Source organism: Rattus norvegicus, chromosome 17 (assembly GCF_036323735.1).
Source record: "Rattus norvegicus strain BN/NHsdMcwi chromosome 17, GRCr8, whole genome shotgun sequence".
Lineage (NCBI taxonomy): Eukaryota > Metazoa > Chordata > Mammalia > Rodentia > Muridae > Rattus > Rattus norvegicus.
This window is the reverse complement of record NC_086035.1, coordinates 36,139,323-36,156,392: the sequence shown is the minus strand read 5'-3', so window position 1 is coordinate 36,156,392 and position 17,070 is coordinate 36,139,323. Positions and strand designations below refer to the sequence as shown.

The 17,070-nt window shown below is 41.9% G+C and overlaps 1 long non-coding RNA gene across 1 annotated transcript in view; it reads right to left on the bottom strand.

Moving 5' to 3' along the window:
- Positions 1-17,070, bottom strand: part of LOC134482707 (uncharacterized) — a 372,018-nt gene that overhangs the window by 157,558 nt on the left and 197,390 nt on the right. Inside the window, exons 4-5 of the long non-coding RNA XR_010059159.1 lie at positions 2,086-2,419; positions 620-1,008 (exon numbers count right to left, since the gene is read on the bottom strand). This is a non-coding gene — a long non-coding RNA (uncharacterized LOC134482707). The remainder of the gene's footprint in view (positions 1-619; positions 1,009-2,085; positions 2,420-17,070) is intronic.

The following is a 17,070-nucleotide window of genomic DNA, read 5'->3' as shown; positions in this document are numbered from 1 at the left end:
TAACTATACAAGCCTGTAGGCCAGCCTGGGTCACATGAGACTTTCTTTTACTCAGAAATTGATGATGATAATGATAATGATGATGATGACAACAACAAGAACAATAGGGCAAGGAAAGTATTGTGATTTTAAGTTTATAATTAATGAAATTGAGATAGAGATTTCCTAAGATAATATTTGCCTAAGAATGCACTGCTAGGGGGCTGGAGAGATGGCTCAGTGGTTAAGAGCACTGACTGCTCTTCCAGAGGTCCTGAGTTCAATTCCCAGCAACCACATGGTGGCTCGCAACCATCTGTAATGGGATCCAATGCCCTCTTCTGGTGTGTCCGAAGACAGCTGCAGTGTACTCACATACATCAAATAAATAATTTTAAATAAAAAAAATTTTTTTTAAATTTAAAAAAAGAATGCACTGCTAGAAAGAGGCTGAAGCAAGGCCTGAACTATTCTACAGCGTCATGCCGGTGCTAGTGTTGGCTTGCCTGGTTTCAAATTTTGCAGATATATAGAAGTTGTCCCTTACATATCATGTGTCCTAGGAGCCAAGTTATTAAGGTCTAAACTCACAGGAGTCTAACAAACAAAAATGTGTCTAAAGAAATGAGAGGATACGCACCTGGAGAGCCCTTGCCTTGTGCCAAGGGAGACAGGACTGGGGTAGTTGGCTCAGAATTATGGATGGTGGAGAATCCAGAGCAGTTGATCCGCTAGCCCACCTGCTTTCAGTTAGCTGAAGAGATTTCATCTCCCGAGCAGAGTGCATACCAGGGTTGGGGTGGCTGTGTCAAGGCCATCAATATTTACATCTCCTGAACCTGGAGGTCAGTTCAAAAGGGCAGCAGTAATTTATGGAGCTGTTGCAGTCACCCTGGGGCACATGGGAGAGAAGTGAGAGCTTGGAGCTCTCTCTTCCCGGTTCCTCTTCGCACGCTCAACTCTCATCCAAGAAGTGGCTGTCAAATGTTGGGGCATGCCGAAGTGAAAGGTGAACTTGATATTTCTAACCTAAAAAAGAAAAAAATAACATTTGCAAAATTCAGTGTTCAGAAATCTAATGTTATCAATAAGAACCAGTTAGAAGATTTCCTCGAATGAGACAGTGCAGGGGAACCTTTGAGGGCAATCCTAGGGTATGCAAAATGGAGGATGAGTCTTACAATACATGCTGCAGCTAGGATTTAGTGTTGAAGCTAAAGAACAAAACCTACATCTAGCACCAACGGTCAGAAAACAAGTCAAATTTCCTTGCTTGCAACTCTCTCTGCCTCTGTCTGTGTCTCTGTCTGTCTCTGTCTGTCTGTCTCTCTCTCTTTCTCTCTCTCTCTCTCTCTCTCTCTCTCTCTCACACACACACACACACACACACACACACACACACACACACACACACACACACCCTGCTGAAAGTCCTTTCAAAGCCAGCTAAATACTTTAGGCTAAATAAATGAAAGGAAGTCTTGCACCCTTCTTTTAGTGCTGGAGATGTAACCTGAGGCCTTGTGGGTGCTTAGTAGATCTACCACTGAGCTGCGCCCTAGCCCAGGACAGAAAGTACCCACTTGACCCCACCACCACCCCTTCTTTAGGAACTCAAAACCGGAGCAAGTCCATACAAAGGAAGGGAAAGACTGGAAGAAACAGAGGACAGGAGGGGTAAGTCCCATCTCACACAGAGTGCTGGCTCAGTTCTTCATCAGAGCTAGTTAAGTCTCTGGCCTTTGTGAATAGAAGCTTTGTTCTAGAATTCAGCAGCCAGGTTTCTTTTGGGCCCCAGCAGCATAAAAATCTTGAAAAATAAAAAGTGTGGCGGAGGGCTGGGGGTGTTGCTCTGTTAAAGGAATGTTTCACTGATGCTTGAAGCCCTGGGTTCAATACCCAGCACCACATAAAACTAGCGCTGCTGTAATCTCAGTATTCCAGGGAAGAGGCAGGAGGATCCTAAGTTCAAGGTCATCTTCAACTACTTAAGGAGTGGAGGCCAGCCTGGGCTACATGGCATCCCATCGGAAAGAAAAGAGAGAACAGGTGGAAGGCACACAATTAAAGAGTGTGTGCATACTTTAACGGGATGGACATACTAACCTCTCAGCAGATGCCTCCTTTGGGGATGTGATGGTTAGAAATGGAAAAGTATGAAGGCGTTTCTGCTTGTAATTAAGAGGTACATCCAGACAGGACCCCAAACTGAGGTCTCTTCGTTGAAACATGAGTTTCATCTTCCTGTTTTGACAAGGGCTATCTTGAGGAAAAGCCTGCCGTGTTATAAGTTACTCCATAACTCACTCCCTTCAGTAACTCTGTGGGACAGGAAGGAGGTAAATCCAGGAGTCATGCATGTATCTCTCTTAATCATACACATGCATCTTGTAAGGCGTCAGTCTCAGCTGGTCACTGGATGGCCATCATTCATTCATATCTGAAACAGAGCACAGGACACAGGAACTGAGAAACACTATGCTCAAAGTACCTCACACCTTAAAAGTACTGCTTACCCAGTGGTTCAACCTTCGCAGTGCTGCAACCCTTTAATATAATCTGTCATGTTATGGTGACTCCCAACCAGAAACTTAGTTTCTTAGTTTCATTGCTACTTTAAAACTGTAATTTTGCTACTCCTTTAAATCAGAATATAAATATCTGTGTCTTCCGATGTTCTTAGGCAACCCCTGGGAAAGGTTTGTTAAGTAGGTACCTCAGACATTTATCCATTTGATACCCCACCCACCCACCCCAAAGGCATCTCGACCCAGAGGCTGAGAACTGCTGCCTTAGCGATATCTGTGCTGTTGCTTAACCCTCAGAATATACCTTCCCAAACAAGGGCCCTCACATATGTGAGAGACAAGCCTTACACAGCAAAGCTTTGAGAAAAAAATGTCCGAATTCGGGGGCCTTCTATACCAAATATGTACAGTGCATTAACCCACTTGGGCATGACTTAAATTAGTACAACTGGCATGAGGTTAAACCATGGAGTCGGAAGATGACCAATGGGACATCTTATCATACCACTCATTCACAAGGAAGAGGCCAGAAGTCAAAACTCACCACCAAGCTTAAAGAGAAACACCTGAGGCTACCTGGTTTGTCAGGTTTGTCAGGGTCATGTACCTATCCATTTCTCCACACTGTGGGTAGCAAGAAAACAAGGCCTTCCACAGTCTAAGGTCCTAAGTTTTCTTATTAAAGGATGTCAACACCTTTGTGTCCGATTTATTTGTTTGAGTAGATTTTTCACTTGCTACAAAACTGGTCTTGTGTTGGGAGAGTCTTTTACCAAAAGTGTGTTCTCTGTACTTTTAACCACATCAACTGCCTGGCTTTTGGCAGGAAAACACCCACAGAGGAAGGGTGAACAACAGAAACCATCTCCTGCAGGTTCAACTCAACTTCATTATCAGCGTTGTCCTTCTCAACAGCCTGGAGTTTCCTCAAACTGGCAACTGCCTCAGTCCCAACAGGGCACACTAGCACAATGCTCTCCCAGACTAGATGAGACTGGGGACCCTCAGAAGGAGTCTACTCCAGAGCATTCGACTCTCCAGAAAGATTCTGTAACAAATGCTTAGACTGGATAAAGAAATGATATGTGTTAGACAAAAGGAGACAGGGAGTGGAGCTTAAGTAAAAGAGAAGTGTCTCAATTGCTTCTCAACAAAATGGCCACTTCAAGGATTGTGACCTACAATGGCAGAGACAGAGATCTGAAAAACAATGACAGGACACATCTTTGACACATCTTTTGACAGCTGTGATGACTCGCTAAAGATAAAACTCTCTTTTAAATAATAACCATTGTGGTCCATTTTAACAGAATCATAAAATTAAAATACCCTTTTAATAAAAGGATGTGCTACCATCCCTTTTAAGTATTTTTTTTAATGATCATTGATTTTAAAGAGCCTTCTAATAAGATTATCTGTCCTACAATGTAGAGCGAAGAGTGCTCTGACAGCATAGAAATGAACAGAGCTTGGCTGAACTTAAAACACAAGATAGTCCGGACCAAACAGTCCTAAGCAGACGGAAAAGACAAAGCCTTGGACTTTCTGGGAGTGCCAAGGATACACACTAAGAGCAATGCCAGGCTGAAGAGATACCTCAGCTGCTAATGGCATCTGCCAGTAAGCCCGAGGCTAAATCCCCAGGAGCCAAGTAAAGAAGGAAAGCATAGGCTCCCATATTGTCCTCTGACCCTAACACCTGCCCTGTGGCACACATGCCCATACACATACACAATAAATAAAATGTATATATTACAACATCTTACCCTGAATATAAAAGTGAGCGCACACACACACACACACACACACACACACACACACACACAAGTCCTGTTAACCAACACCATATTTTTTAAAGTGGATATAACATGTCTTAACAAAGCTACCTCCCCATGCACACTCCACCCACACAGCCTCGGCTCCTGGGTGACTTCAGCTTCACCTGTGGTGTGAATTACTATTTGGATGACAGGTTTCTTAGAACTTAAATCACACTCATGCTGTTTTGCCTTCAGTGTTGACACTGTGCAAATGGAAAGAAACCTGTCTTGGTAAACAAGGCCCTGACCACCATGGAGGTCAGGAAAATGTTGATCCTAGACTCAAAGAATGAAGCAACATACACCACAGATGCAGTGTCTGTCAGACATGAAGCATCTGGAGCCTCAGAGCACCCTACCCCGACTCTGCATTCCCAAGCCACTGAACTATGAAGGCCAGGAAGACGCCGTTAGCTAAAAATGGAGGCAGACAGCTGCGTGTCAGACTGTGAAATGATCTTTTCAAAATCCCAAGGGCTCATGCTACCTAAACCAGTAAAGAAGGCAACCTCCTCCTCCTCTTCCTTCTCCTCCTCCCCATCTTTCTCCTCCTCCTCCTCTTCCTTCTCTTTTCACTCCTCCCCTTCCTCCTCTCACTCCTCCTTCTCTTCCTCTTCTTCCCCCCACTATCCTCCCTTTAATGTAATACCAGCAAACCACATTCAAGGTCAGAAAAAAGTCCGCTTGACCAGCTGAACAGCTCTACCATATTTGCTCTTCAAAATTTAAAAGGCAGGAAGTTCAAAGTACTAGTTAAATGCTAGAGTTCTACTTGAAAACCGGAAATCAGTGCAGGACATAGACCAAAAAGGGCAACTTATTTAGTGGCATTTAGAAGATTGTCTTTCATTAAATACTGATTTACATACAAGTCAAAAACGAAATCACTAATGGTACAGAGGACGACCTGTGTCTTAAATTATCTTTTCAGCCATTTGTATGTACAAGAGAAAGGAGAAATCGTGAGGCCTGCCTAGAGCTGGGCTAAGAAATAACTGACCATGGAGAAAATAGTAAAGTCTCTAAAAGAGACATACAGCAAGAAGTGCAGTCAGCAAAATGTCACCAAATTACCCCCTTCATCTGCCTTGCCTTTCAAATGCATGCCCTTCAGACACACACGCAGCCAGCACACAGCATAGCCAGGAAGAAAACATTCCGCAACCAAAATGACAGCCTAGGAGTTTGTGGCAATTATAAATGAGGGTTGGAGACTCCGGTTTCATTTTTCTGTCTAAATAAAATATCCATGGAAATGATCTTCTGACACATAGAATCACACAGATACACACAAGAAGTTGCTTAACCAGGCAATCAGTCTGCAAGTCCCACACTCTAGAGGCTGAGGCAGGAGGATTGCGGCAAATTTGAGTTCGGCCTGAGATACTCAGCAAGTATCATCAAGAGCCAGTCAGGCCAGTCACAGTTACAAAGTGAGACCTTATGTCAAGAGTTTGAAAAGAGATTTATAAACAAAGTGACTCTGGATCCAAAACAGTCAGCGAGGGGACCAACTAAGTCCAAAGTCCCTTTTACCAGCCACTGATTGTCCACAGGGAAATTGGGAGCTGGTTTTGTTGATTTTCCAGGAAATGGCTCATTCCCATAGTGAATTCTTTTCTGAACTGTGAGCCACATATGCTCAGTTTCAATTAGAATATAGCAGTCTTCCAACACAAATGTCTCTTTGGTTGGTTTTTCGAGACAGGGTCTCACTATGGATTCTGGAATGGCCTGGGACTTACTAAGTAGTCCAGGCTGGCCTCAATTGTCCAGTAACTCCTTGGGCCTCCCATGGGCTTAGACTATGGTCACTTACCACCACACCCAACTTTGAATCCTAAACTTTTAAAGAAGTTTGGGGGACGGACAGGTAAAAGGAGACCCTAACATACTAAAACCAAATTGGTCTGAGGACAGAAGGAAGGAAAGACTTCTTCACTCAGATTTATATGAAATTCAAGTGGGAAATAAGGGTCTCATTTATACCTAAAGTACCAATATGAACTCTATTTACCCATTTAGGACAGCCTTTGTGGAAGGCTATTATGGACTGTAGATGGATATTTTATATCAATGTTGTATACATGAGTATATTTGTTTTACCACTAATGTGGATGATTTGAGAATTACACAGGGAAGTATAAACATCTCTCTGCCTTCCTCTGTTTGGTTTTCTACGGTTCTGGTTGCTGAAATATTAAAAGAGACAATTTGTTATTCCAGGGCCTTGGTTCCCCAAATCTTACAGCTGACATGTCTCAACCTGGGGCAGAAACGGATTCAAAGCCAAGGAGGGGCAATCCCGTGCTGAAGGACTAAGCCGGCAGCTGCCTGTCCTTCGACACACTTGGCTCAGGAGAACCTGCTGCTGTGGTTGGCCTGATCATCTCATTTACCAGGCTCCTGGGCTTGACACCAATAAGAAGCCCAAACATTTGTTGTTGTCCATTTGTTGAGTCACAACAACTCAAGGCTTCAATGCCACACTGAAAGAACCTGGCCAGCTGGGAGGAGACAGAAAGCAGTTCAGAGAATACACATTACCAAGCCCTCTCTTGCTTTTCCTGCTGGAAACCAACCAAAACGGAAAGGTTACTTTCTAATTGTCCTAATGAGCCATTTTTGAATCTTCTCCTCTTTGAAAGGCTGTCTTCAGTTCTCGCATGTTTCAATAAATAAGTGTCTGCAACTGTAGCTCAAAAAACTGGAACTTCGGATAATTTAGACCAACATTGAAGGCAAGTTTAACTATAAGTGACTATTTAATGCTCACTTTTCTGGTACATTTCACATACTTCTAGATGGCAAATATGGACGGAAAATGCTACATAAGCTCCAAGATCCGAGACACCATCAGAGACAGTAAGTGTTCTTATCTACAATAGTTAGCAGTTAAATTGTGGGGAGGGAAGGGAAGAGGGGGAGAGAGAGGGAGACAAAATATCAAAAGTACCTCACCTGGTTATCTTCCTATAGGAACATGAAGGTCTAAGAAATTATACTAAAGAAAGCACACCGGTCTCATTTTATAATCAGAAAGTACAAAAATGTGTCTTCTCATCCTGTTACAGATAAGTGTTTTCATGACAAATTCACTTCATTTCTAGCTAGAGATGCACAAGGATGCTAAGAAAACAGAGCATCAGACTAAAAAGTTCAGCTATTCTAAGTTGCCCTTAACAGCCTATGTTACGTAAGAAGACCTAGCTTAATCAAATAAATAGATTTACTTATGCATTATAGCAGTGGTTCTCAACCTTCATAATCCTGTGACCTTTAATACAGATCCTCATGTTGTGGTGACCCCAAACCATAAAATTATTTCATTGTTACTTTATAGCTATAATTTCACTACTGTTATGAATTATAACGTAAATGTCTAATTTGTAGGATATCAGATATGAGCTCCTCAAAGGGGTCACGACCTGTGGTTTGGGAGACACTGTTTCAGACTACAGTGTTTTACTCCAAGATTTTTATTCCAGTTGGCATGGCGAATGTAGGGAGGGGTGGGGTGTGAAGTGGGAGCCCTAAGCATAGTTGTTTGCATTAATCAAATGTCTCCCAACTGTCAGACTTAGAAACTGACCTAGCAGGCCCAAATGAATGCTCAGTCAGTAAGCAGTTGAACTGTACACACAAATAGAACACCCAGCCACTGAATTGGCAGCGTTTTCAGACCATAGCCAATTGCCAAGCTCTTTCATTTCAGAGAGTCATGGGGCCTCTTCGCCTTCCTGGCTGGAGTGAACCACATCGTGGGAGATTGTGTCACGTCCTCTCACACTGGAAAGCCTACAGCCAGGAACCTCTACATCGATTCATGGAAATGCAGAGCGACTCATCCCACTCAACCCTTGGACTTAATAAAACTTCTGGGGTTGAATAGGAGAAAAGTCTTCATCATAATAAAACCTACCTATATTACTGAACTATAGTGACAAACTGCCATAAATGTGGCTCTCTAAGCAGCTCCCCAAAATATATCTGGAGCGCACCAAATATTCTCTTTCTGGGTTGCCTGTTAAAGTCCCTATGGTCACTTGATGGTTTGACGATCAATCCTTCTGATAGAATCCCTCCACAAACCTGCTTTAGATAAGGATCTAGTTACAACCTGAGCTCTCTCCAACAGATAAATCAGCCAAACAGGCAAATCATGGTAGAAAAGGTAGAGATGTAAAAAGGGGTGAAACTAACCACCAGTGTAGCATGTCCTCAGCCACCAAGGGCAGTGAGAAGATTGAGGAAAGAAAAATAAATCCAGAGACAGACAAGAAGAATAGACAGAAGATAGTCTATTTGTAAATAGAAAATACTAAGACTTAGCTTCCAACAATAAAGATAAATCCTTATTGTGTGTGCTGTTGCTGTTATGTGTATGTATACACCCATATGCAAGTGTGCATAGATGTTGGTATGTAGAGCTTTGAATACTATTGTGATATATTTTGTGCTTGTGTGTATTGCCTTGTAGGGGGTTGTATGTTGTTGTTACGTGTGTTGTGCTTTGAAGTTTTTGCTCGCTTTTATACTCTTGACATAGTGTCTCCTTGTGAGACACAAGCTGGCCTGGTTCTCACTATATAGCCCACCTTGATCTCAAATTTGTAGCAATCATTCTGCTTCAGCCTACAGCATTCAAATTAGAAGTGTGTGCAACAAGTCGCATGCTTTTAAAGTCTGTGGTTTGATTTTCTGTACTACCAGTGAAATAAAAGTGCCACACACATGCTGATGGAAAAGAGCACAAGGTTTTGTCTCCTTATCCTGCTTAAAACTCCACCCCTTCCCACTCCATGCCCCAACCAGGATACCTAACACTCTATATCCACTCTGTCCCAAGAGTACTGCCTTCCCGATTTCTGATTTTTGGTCCCTTTTCTTCTCTTCTTTCATTAAATGTCAAGACTAAGAATAATAATTTTTTTTAAAAGAATACCCTCTAAATAAGGCTAGTATAGTCTGATTCACCAAGATAATTTACATTTATGCAAAGTGCCACTCCACTGTGATCAGAGAACACAGGCATTTAGACAGGTAAGGGAAACAGGGATCTTAAGCTTTTTAGTTCCAGCGTTAGCTTCAAGGTCTAGGACTCACAATTTCTCAAAAGTTACTATTCTAAAAAAGACACTTCTGTTTAGATGCTGGTCCAACTTTTAAAAGCCTAGTCAATATAACAGCACTGACCTTTTCAGGAGAGTGACAACCCATCCCACAGGAAGGTATGGTTGGCTAAGGCTCCCATCTTATTCCATGTCCAGTGTTTGGCCTCTTAATACTAAAGAGGCAGACATGGACAGCTGGGCATCAGAAGCCTGCGCAGCCTCCAGTAAGAATCCGATAGGATGCTCTGTGTTCAGTGGTCAGAGGAGCCTTAGCAGAAGTTCCCAATTCTCAGCTTTGGACTGTGCAGCTGCCATTTCTTCTCCCCAGCATAGTAGAGGAAATCTGATGAGGTTGCATTTTGGAGGCCCCAAAGGCAGCAAGGCCACATCCTTTACAAGATTTTAGTGAGTTGTAACTTTTTATGCATCTGATGTTGTATTTAAAGGAACCAAAGAACTAGGTTTTTAAAAAGGTTGAAAGAATTTAGATGGTAACTAGGAAAGGAGATCTGAAAAATGGCAGACCTGTCCTCAGAAACCAAGTGGTAGAGTGGACAAGAAAATGTGCACTCAGCTAGGCCTGGGAACTCTGCAACAAATACCTCCTTCAAACTCATTGTAATCACTGAAGTTCGGCTTCTTTAAGCCTTTTTTTTTCCTTTTTATCAAGAAAAGATAGATAGTAAGTATATATTACATCCAATTCTTCACACAATTGATTCAAAGTCAAGCCACTGAAGAAAAACTTAAGAAGACTTAGTTGGTAAATGCTTAAGATGGAGGAGTAACTAATGGCTTTACTGTGCACTCTCGAGGTACCAAACTGTCTGGAGGCTGAACTCTTGGCCTAAAGAAACCCTTGGAACACAGCCAATCAAACAGACTCCTGGGTTGACACTACATAAGTTAAGAACTCCACTCTTGGCGCTACCGGCTTAAGTACAACTTCTTCCTCCAAGAACAGCAACAGCCATGTTTTAAAAGACTTAAGAAGAACAAGACAAGACAATGCTGTTCTCTTCTCATTATCCCGTAATGGGAAAAGGAGTAGTAATTAAAGAAGGCAAAGCCTAGAAACATTGGGACCTGAGTCGGCATCCTCAGGGGAAGAGCCATGCCCAGCCCATTCCTGAGCCTGGGCTTTGCAGTGACTCATAGAAGGACTTTTGCAAAGTGCCCCTCACCTGTATAAGAGTCCCCCAGTCCTTCACTGCTTTGACTCTTTATAATTTAAGCAAACAAACTGCACAGTATGGAAAATTGTTTCTGTAGCCCAATAGAATGGGAAGGAGGTACCTGGTACTTCTATTTATAGTCTCTAGAACATAAGGAGGTACACTCCTCTAGAACGTAAGTTTTAAAGGGAAACTAAATACTTTGAATCTTTACTGGAAAATAATTAGGTAAGGGCAGCAATCTTGTGGGTCACAAGTCTATGTCCTAAAGGAAGTACGGTAGCCATCTTTGTTCTCTCTGAATGCTACTCCACCTCCATTGCAAGTGGTGGTGAAAGTCCTTCACATGAGCCTTGACCAGCCATACAACAGAGGAAACCCATCACTTGTTCTATAGCTATACGTATTGCCATAATTACAGGGCATCATTTATAACAACATGCACCAGGATGTGGAAGAAATCCAAATGCCCATTATCAAATGGATGAACAAAATGTAACAGACGATTTGATAATATTCTACAACACCAACAAACCTTGAAGATAATATGCTGAGATGAATAAGCCAGCCACTAAGCTTCAATTTAAAGAAAGTACTAAAGTACTCAAACATAGGGACAGAAGTATGATGGAGATTGATGAGTTAGAGGAAGGGAGATTATGACTTGTTTAGTTGTGCTCAGAGTTTCTGCATTCTGAAAGTAGGTATACAAAGACACTTTGCACCACTGAACTGCATAGTTAAGATGATACATTTTGCACTTAGTGTCATAAAAAATAAATTTAAAAAGAATCTGGGAGTGGTGACTTATACCTGTGACCATAACACTCAGGAAGTGAAGGACGGTGGATTGTTGTGTGTCCAAGGCCAGACTGTATTACATAATGAGTTCCAGGGCAGCTAGAGATACAGAATGAGACCGTGCCAAAGGAGGAAGAGAAGGGAGGGGGGAGGAGGGAGGGAGGAAGAGGAAGGAAGAGCTGAGAGAAAGGAAAATAGGGAGGGAGGAAAGGGGGGAGGGAGGAAGGGAGGGAGGAAAAGGGGGAGGGAGGGAGGGAGGAAGAGAGGAAAGAGGGGAGGGAGGGAGAGAGGGGAGGAGGGAGGGAGGGAGGAATGGGAGGAGGAAATTTCTTTATGGACACTAGGGAAGGATACAAATGGGAGAGGAGAATCAACCAAAGCACATTTTGTTCAAAAATACCATTATGACATCTAATATTTTATATGCCAATAGAAAAATATTTTCTTACAAACACACACACACACACACACACACACACACACACACACACACACACGAATAACTGGTGTTTTAAATTATCATTGAATGTTCTCTGTCTCTCTAAGATTTTAACCTGATAAGAATCTACTCTATAGGGTGGCATTAACTCCCTCAAGTAATATCACCATTCGTTTTAGACACAAGGAAATTAAGGGCCAGAATGACTGACTGAAAAGCTTTTTAGTGAGTGCACAATCAGAAACTGCCAGTCAGTTCTGTAACCTACCCTCATTCCAACCTTCTCCTACTCTCAAAGAATTCTCTAAGGGAAGCCTGCCTCCTTCCTGCCTTCTCCACCAACTCCCAACCTGCAAACAGACCCCCGCCTCCCAGGACCACTAAAGGTTCCCCAGAGGTCACCAATTAAGTGTGTGTCCCTGTGACTCCATTTGCTGTGCTTATCTGTTCCTGCCTTCTCTGGGGCAGGTGACAGGGTGATCCACCCTTTTCTTCAGGAAATTATCTCTTCCCTCCATTTTACAGACCCCATTTTCCCCTGATAATCCTTCTGTTTGACTACTCCTTCCTATAGCATTCTTAAGATACTTATCTCCCTGCTCAATTTCCACCCAAACAATGGCTAATCCATGCCTGAAGAAGTAAAGTTGGGTTTACTTTAAATTCATTTCAGATGTTTACAGAACTGATCTGAAGCCTATAGTTAATAGTTAGTAGAGCCTTCTAGATGCAGATTCCCTGGAGCTATGTCTTCAGGGAGGGCTCTCGTGACTTAATACAATATTTGGCTCACAGTAAGCATCAATGGTCTTGTACATTTTATTCCTAAGGTAACTAAATTCTGAAGTTAGGAGCTACTTTTCCTAGCATGGTCCTCCAGATCCTATTAAGAAACCTCCAAACTATTCAACTGTCTCCCTCAATCCAACACCAGTTAAGGATCACTCCTTGGCTCCAGACAATAGCTAAAACAGCAGGAGCATTTCTTCCTGTTGTTTACTGTGCTATCCCAGGCCCACAGCAGATCTCCCTGCTTAATGAAGTTCAATTGAAAATGAGTTCAATTTTGTTAGAATCCACATAAGGCACCACCACTCCCCAGCTGTGAAATCTCAAAAAGCAATTCGACTCAGTATCTCTAATATGAAAGAATTAGATGAGAATAGAACATTCACATGATCTACTGTTTCCTGATTGAGTTGGCAGCAAGTCATACACGGCCTTGGTTTGCCTTTTTGAGACATACCCCACCCCACCCCACCCCACCCCACACAGACTTTCTAATAAAAGACACTCACATGAAGCTAGCTCCACTCATTCACTTTCTACTCAGTCCTTTTTTGAAGAGTGCATCCTCAAGTCTACTTCTGAGCTCTGACCTTGTAGATGCTCCCTAGTCAAGTTACGTTCAGCATAATGGGATGTTAATAGGCTGTTATGATTTACTCTACAAAAATCAATGGTGTAGATCCTGCTGGGGAAATAAGCCACTTTGGTGGGCCCAGCCACATGAAGAGCATTAAGTATCATCTAGTTCCCTGGAAATGAAAATTTGTGCTATGCAATACTGAGCTCTTTTTGAGCTGAATTTTTTCATTTGGATACTGAGTTCAATCACCCTCCTGTTTTAAATAGTTAGAAAAATAAGGAAACATAACTTGATCACCTTTCAGTCTGGGAAACATCTAAAATATTACACAATATTGAGAAGATAACATTTCTACAGTGACTGACAGTAGGCTGTGAATTTGGGGATGGAGCTGACTAGCACCAGATAGCACTTGCTGCTCTGTTTTGTTTTGCTTTTGTGAGCCTACGAGCAAGAAAACAAAAATGTATAACTATAACTCTCCAGTAGATCAAAATAAAATATTAAAAGGAACATGGAGAAATTCAATTCACATTTTGATTTTAAAAATTACTTTTCTTTGACTGAAAGGTCATTCTTGCATAGGGGAAGGATGCTAGTATGTGAGGTTGACCCAAGAACAGTCCAAATTTAAGAATGGAGAGATATTTTTTAAAGACCATCTGGCTTTAAAAGAATGAGGGAAGAAAGGAAGGCCTATCTAAACTCCAGTGGGTCGCAGAAAATATTCTCGTTTTATTTCAAGGTTGTCTCTGGTACACCGTGCAGTTAGAGTTGAAAGACTTCCAATAGATTTCACACACTGAAATTCCCCACATCTGAGAAGTTATTATTACATGCTAGGAGGGTCCTTCTACTCTCAGAGAGACAAGTAACTCAATGGAACAAACAACACTGGAGTAGGTCCAGTCACCACTGGACAGGCCTGAAGGTAGCAAGGGGAGACAGTGACAACCTTGCTGCAGGAGTATTTCTTGTACAATGATAATGAAAGAACAGGTTGACGCTCTTGGTCAGCTTTTATTATTTTTTGGTTCTCTAACAAGTTTTCTTCTAAGAATCAAGCATTCCTACAGCCTGTTGTAGAAACTCTTTCCCTAGGAAGATAAAAAGAAGTATCTTCCCTCTCCTAGAGCAGGGCATCGACACTATACCAAAGTGCATTTCCACTGAAGTCCAACTCAAAAGACCAGTAAGTTTATTGGGATTCCTTACATAGTATTGGTGACAAGTTACATACAAGAACATTAATGATCCCATGACAGCACACTACGAGAAAGTCTAAGCACAGCATGGATGGACAAGGTCATAGACAGAGTCTCCTTTTCAGTTAGCCTCACCAGTATATATACTGTAGCACCTCCAAGATCACAAGGCCACATCCAATTAAGGAAAAATTGCTTCTAACTGGCCAGGAGATGCAGGAGTAAGTGATCAGAGTCTCAGGATCAAATGACTCCCACCCATCCCTACTAGGAGGGATCATTATTAGTCAACAGGTCTAGTCTGTGGGTCTCCTCAAGTAGTCACAGATGGTCTGATGAAAATGATGGTTGCTATGCTAAGAGCACAGTCCTCTAAAACATGCCCCTCCTAGAGAGGAAGAACATACTGTAGCAAACATCACTATTACCTTCTCCTTGGTGAAGCTACTCCCTGCTTCCAGGTGCTCCCTTAGCTCACACAATTTCCTATTCCACTTGGTGCACAACTGTTATTGTCTCTGTTTTTCTTTCTACCTACTGGACAATGAGAAACGAAAGCTTACTATTTCTAAAATTACTAATATTCCTAAGTATATTCTAACATATGCAAAAATACAAGGTCTCCACAGTCATTGACTTAAGAAAAATCCACAGGGAAGTTTTACTAGCCAATCCATGGTCCAGGCCCACTAGGACTACAACCATGAACAAAACATGAACACACCAACCTTCACTGAACATTCAAAGGATGCCCAAATGGATAAACAAATGAGCATCAAAGAGCCAACAATTTCTCCTATTGGTTGATTTGAAATTTCACTCAATGAGACAAAAATAAAGCATGCAAACAGCCTGCTTTTACATATTTGATCCAACATGGTAAAGTTAAGCCCAAGCATGATTTGTATGCGTTCTGGAACTACAAGCTGACACATAATTTCTCCATATTAATGACCAATCTCAAAAAATATGAGACACGACCAATTCATCTCTATCTCTACTACTATTAAACACACCAAGAATAATGCACCTTTGATGGACAGCCATGATTCTCTTCAAAAGTAGAGAAGCATCTTGAGACTAATGTTTAACAAAAATCAATCTCCTACACCTATCAATATTAACAACTAATATCTGCATAAAGCTTATGTCTCTCCCAACACTTTCATCTTAAAAGAATTCTCTCATTGGAACCCTCATATTGCATGGAAAATGGATAAAGATTTCTTACAAACTATAGAATGTAAATAGAGACCCATAGATTTTATGCTATTTATGCCATTTTGCATATCTCGTAAGTTGTAAATTTCAAGTTTAACTTTGGAATCATAGATGCAAATATCAATACTAACATTCACTATAATTGCAATATACCATCTATAAGAGAAGGTGAATAAAAAATAAAATTGAAGGCAAAAATTCTTGTAATCTGAGCACTCAGGAAGTTGGAGTAGGAAGGAGGAGCAGGGTTCAAAGTCGTCGTCGTCGTCGTCGTCGTCGTCGTCGTCGTCGTCGTCGTCGTCATCATCATCATCATCATAGCAAGGCCAGCCTGAGCTGCATGAAACCCTATGACTACCACCTTTATCATCAATAAAAAGAACTCTCAAGTTTAGTCCAATTCATTCCAGTGCTGTGCATGCATCAGCCACTCAACCACTTAAGACATCCAGAGGCAGATGAACCAGTTGCTAACACTGAACTATATTTCTACAGCAATCGGATATCAAAACTTACAGTTTACTCATAAGCAGTCTCTGTAACTAACTCTCTAGTGTCTGCATCACATAGACAATGATAGTAAAGACTTGTTCTACAAGCTCCCTGAGATCCCAAACTAGGTCATAGTCCCCATGCCCCAGACCTCATCACCCTTCCCTGTTTATGGCAAGGCACTCAGTTACCCTTCCCTGTTTATGGCAAGGCACTCAGCAATTACACAATGCAGGAATGGATGGCGACACTGCAAGGCCAGCTGCGGGATTAGGCATGTTCACAATGGTTTTTGTTCTTTCACCACCGCTGTCTACTAACTAGACTTTTAGCCATGTAAAGGCAGAGGCACTCTGCCTTCCTGTGTAAATCATGCTCAGAAGCCCAGATGGTGTCATGCTCATGTGGCATGTGTGTTGCATCAATATTTGCTCATTGATTTGTTGCTCAAATACCACTACTGAGTTGTGTTTGTCTGGCAAATCATGCAATTTTAATAATTAGTATCTGAGGTGGGAAAAAAATGTCTTTCAGAAACACTGGGGGTGAATGGGAAGTCCATAAAGTTGGTCCATGGGAAGCATACTGGATGAAAAGACATCATCATAGCAAATAAATAAAATGGAAAAAACACATGTTGGTAAATTTCCAAGAGTAACACCAAATGTATTGCTGTTTATATAGACACACACTCTGAATGACACAGGTAGGACTGGAGAAATTGCTCTGTGGTTACGAGCCTTTCTGTTAATACAGAGGACCAGAGTTCAGTTCCCAGCAACCACAGTGAATGGTTCAAAACCACCTGTAATTTCAGCTTCAGGGGATCTGATGTCTAATTCTGGCTTCCACAGGTACCACACATACATGGCCATACACACATAGAAATCACATAGTTGGAGGTGGGCACTTGCCAAGCAACCAAAC